Raw genomic sequence first — 4,263 nt, 5'->3', positions numbered from 1 at the left:
AAGTGTAATGCAGGTCTTTTTTCTTCCTTTTCACCTGATTTTGCTCCTGAGTGCTTCCTTCTTGGGTGTCGTGGCGGGGGGGGGGGGGGGAGGGGGCAGGCAGGGAACGGGGATGTAAAGAGTGAGAGACTTGGGGCGGGGGTGGGGTCCGGTCCCTAGGGGCGATCTGGGGAAATGAGCTGCCTCTGGCCTGATCTTGCTGTTCTCAGTTGCCTTCAGGTTCTGCAGCCCTAATGTCACCCTCCCTGCTTGTTTTCTTCCCACCCAGAAATGGGAAGGACTGGAGAATAGGGTGGCTTCTGGGGAAGGGATCCAGGAAGAGCTCACGGGGAGGGAAAGCCAGCCCTGTCTCCTCCTCTTTGTCCTGCCCTGTGCTCCTGCCCGCCTGAGCCCACTGCTGGGTCGTCCCCTCCTTCCTGTGATGTAGCTCTGCCTTCCCGCCTCACCCTCCTGCCCTGTCCCGAAAATGTCCTTTAGCTCCTCAGTCATTCCGAGTGCTTTGGGGGCAAAAGATGAGGCACGGGCCGCAGCAGCCACACCAAATCGCGCAGCTGCCCTCAGCCTGAAACATCGGTGTATCCTGCTTAGCTTAGTAAAGTAGGCACTGGAAATTCCAGGTGAAGCTCAGAATGTATATGTATTCAACATTCTTTACAAAAATAAAATCTTATACTAAATGGGAAAAAAAAGTCTTAAGTGCTAACCAAAGCAACTTATTTTTAATTAGCATATTTAGACACAGTGCTGTCACATGAAATTCACTGTTGGCTAAGATACCTATCAGAGATTAAGATATATTTTCTCCATGTTTTTGTGGGGGTTTTTTTGGGTCTATTACAGAAGACTTTCTGGCATGTAGTTAGCCTCTTAACGACTCAGCCGTTCTCAATGCACCCTGCATTCCTCTGTAAACCGGTATTAAATGAAAACCCTCTCCAGCACCACGACACAGCTGGCAGCAGCCTGGGCTGGGTGAATCAAGTGCCAGATGTGTTCTGAAGACTCTTCCTGTCCTTCGAGAAGTCACCGGAGGCTCCAGTGACTGAGGGCAGATGGGTCACGTTGCCGGCTGAAATGCTTCAACTTTTTCAGTAATCATTTTCATAAAGCTTGGACAGTAGTCCAGTTTGAATGGGTGGAAATCTTATGATTCTTTTAAAATGGATGCTGCAGCTGGAAATAAAAGGTGGAAAATATATTCAAAAATTGTCAGCCTAACTTTGCAATAAGTTACTCAAACTCCTAAAACTGTCGCAAGTGTTGAAAATGTCTGGATGGTCTAGAGCTTCATGTAGATTCGAGACATTTGCTTCCATTGACTTCTGTGAGGAAGTATGCCCTCAGAAGCATCATGCACGTCTGTTATTAAAAGATGGAGTGTACAACGGCTCTGGGCCTGTGGTGACTAGCTGAAGCGGGGAAGCAGGGTTTGCTTCCTCAGTGTTGTAAGAGGCGATGAGGGGTCTCTCAGCCTCATTTGAGACCATGTCAGACTTGGATTCAGGGCCTGGGTTGCAGCTTTTGGCTAATAGGTTATGTCCTGGGCTTGGCCAGGTGTGGCTTCTGGCTTCCCAAATTGCTTCTTAATGACCACGGAAAAGGCTAGGAAGCCGGGCCACACTAGCAGGCCTGGTGCTCCATTTTCCTGTGAAGAGACACAGAGAACCCAGTTCCTGAGCTTGGGACAGTGCGGGGTACTCCACAAGCAGGGCTGCCCATCTCGTGCATTGGGAGAAGGGCTTTGGTCCTCTAGCTGGCTGGGTGACACTTGACAGGCGGCAACTGAGCGTCACTCCCTGCTCTGGAATCACTCCCTGCTCTGGAGTGCAAGGGAAGGAGCAAAGGACATTTGTGATGAAAATGCTGTTGAACAGGAGGAAGTGTGCTGAGCCTGAAGTCACAGGGGAGATGGGCTTTGAGGTGGGGGAGGTGGGGGTTCTCCTTGGAGCATCAGAGGGAAAGGACATTCCAGACCTGGGACAAATGAGGTAACAGTGGGAGTGGCACAGGCTCAGTTGTACAGGCTCATGGGGTCCCAGGGGCTGTTCTAGACCCACCAGAGGATGTGTGTTGTGGGCAGAGATCGAGGTTGGAAAGACTGCCAAGTCCAACTACAGGGCACCCTGAAGGGCAGGCAGGGGTCTAGACTTGAGTGGTGATACCGGGACCGTGAGGGGGCTCCGGGATGCACAGGTCTGTGGGGCCGATGGGGTTGACTGGAGGCTGTGGCCAGAGCCTGCTGCACGCGGTCAGATCCGATGCCCATCACTTTTCTTATGAAATTCTGTCTGCTCTTGGCTCTGGTGACACTGCCATGTCCTGTCCTTGTTTTCCTGCCCATATGTCTTATAAGTACTCCCTGTCCTTCCCCTCCCCAGCTGAAGGTATTTATCAGAGGCAAGAATATATCATCAAAGGCAAAGAAACAGCTCATGGTTATCTGGTCTTTATGTCCTCCTCAACATCTAGCAAAGCCCTCTATGCTGCTGAAATAAAGATTACCAACAAAACTGATAAACCTTTAGCCAGACTCATCAAGAAAAAAAGACAGAGGGCCCAAATCAGTAAAATTACAAACGAAGAAGGAAAAGTTACAGAAATACAAAGGACCATAAGAGACTACTACAAGAATTATACAGCAACAAAATGGACAACCTAGAAGAAACAAATTCTTAGGTACAATCTCCCAAAACTGAACCAGGAAGAAATAGAGAAAATGAACAGACCAATTACAAGTACTGAAATTGAATCCGTGATTAAAAAAAATAATTCCCAACAAAAGTCCAGGACCAGCTGGCTTCAGAGGCGAATTCTACCAAACATTTAAAGGAGAGTTAACACCTATCCTTCTGAAACGATTCCAAAAAATTGCAGAGGAAGGAACACTTCCAAACTCATTTTGAGTCCACCATCACCCTGATACCGAAACAAAGACAGCACAAAAAAGGAAAATTACTGAAATAAAATTTACCCAAATATGTCATGCTATATAAATGCAAAACTGGTTTTCCATTTCTTACTCTTTCTCTGGGAGAGGCAAGCTGGAGAAAGCGAATGCAGCTGCCTGTTTTAGATGTGCACCCAGTGGCTATTCCTCGGGGTAGAGGGAGAGAAGGAGGTGGCTGGATAAGGTGCCAGCATCAGCTATCAGTACAACAAGCGGGCGTCTGGTTACTCCAGCTGCCTCTATCAGCAAAGCAGTCTGAGCAGGTGACTAAATACCTGCGCAGGTGCTCAAGGTGGCTCTCTCTGCCTGCCCTCCCTGAAATGAACTTCAGCTTCCCAGAAAGCCCCTAGGGATGGGCCTGCCCTTGTAGCCACAGCCTGGGGCTCTGGAGAAGAACTGCTAGGAAGTGCACGCTCCCAGACCTGGCAGGCAGCGCACGTGGAACCCTCCACCTGTGCTATGTGCTGAGTCCCACCCAAAGAACCTGTGTGCTGCAGGTTCTTCTCATCAGCAGTCCTGTTTTCCTGGGGAGGCCCCTGGGTTCCCAAGGTTTTGGGTTCTGGCTAGAGCACTACACAAAAGTATGCGACCCTTTCTACCATCCCCGACGTCAATATTGTATCTGTTCGTCTGGCCCGAAGAGGAGGGCTTCACCCACCAGGCGAGGACCTGGGCACCCCGGGAGCCTGCACAAAGACACTGGCGCACCCACCTCTCTGCGTCAAGGGCTGCCTCTGCCCCGGGAGGCCTGTCCTTGGCAAGATGCTGAGCTCTCAAGGGTGGACACTGTCTCCTGCAGCGTTTCCTCTTCCTGCACCAGGGGCCAGCCAGGGCCTGGCATGGAGGGCACTGCGGATGCGGAACATGGGCACCAGCCGGGGGATGTAAGAGTGCGCGCACCATGTGAGAGGAGGAGCTGCCGGGGGTGCCTCCCCTCAGGGCCTCTGAGAGCCTGAGCCCCATCCCGCCTTCATCCCCACCTGGCAGGTACTCCAGCTGCCTCCTCTGCGGGGTCCTTTCTACTCCCCACCTGGGAGGAGGCTCCTCGATTCGGGCGGGAGTAGCAGCGGGTCCCCGCTGTCACCCAGGCAGGCGGAGGAGCCGGTTCCTTGCTCCCTGGCCTCGCCCATGCCACCCCCCACACGAGTGACACTGGAGTGACACTGGAGGGGCCGTGAGGCCTTAGCCCCGCACTTCACCCCAGGGGGCCAGGCCCAGGCGGGCGTGAGGCCCCTGCTTCCCGGCACCCCTCCTCCCTCCGAGACGGAGCTGGGACTCAGCGTGCAGAGCAAAAGATGACGTGTCGCACAGCACTT

The sequence above is a fragment of the Hippopotamus amphibius genome, chromosome 4 (genome assembly GCF_030028045.1).
Source record: "Hippopotamus amphibius kiboko isolate mHipAmp2 chromosome 4, mHipAmp2.hap2, whole genome shotgun sequence".
NCBI classification, from domain to species: Eukaryota; Metazoa; Chordata; class Mammalia; order Artiodactyla; family Hippopotamidae; genus Hippopotamus; species Hippopotamus amphibius.
The sequence above is the reverse complement of the archived record's forward strand: the minus strand, read 5'-3'. Positions refer to the sequence as shown.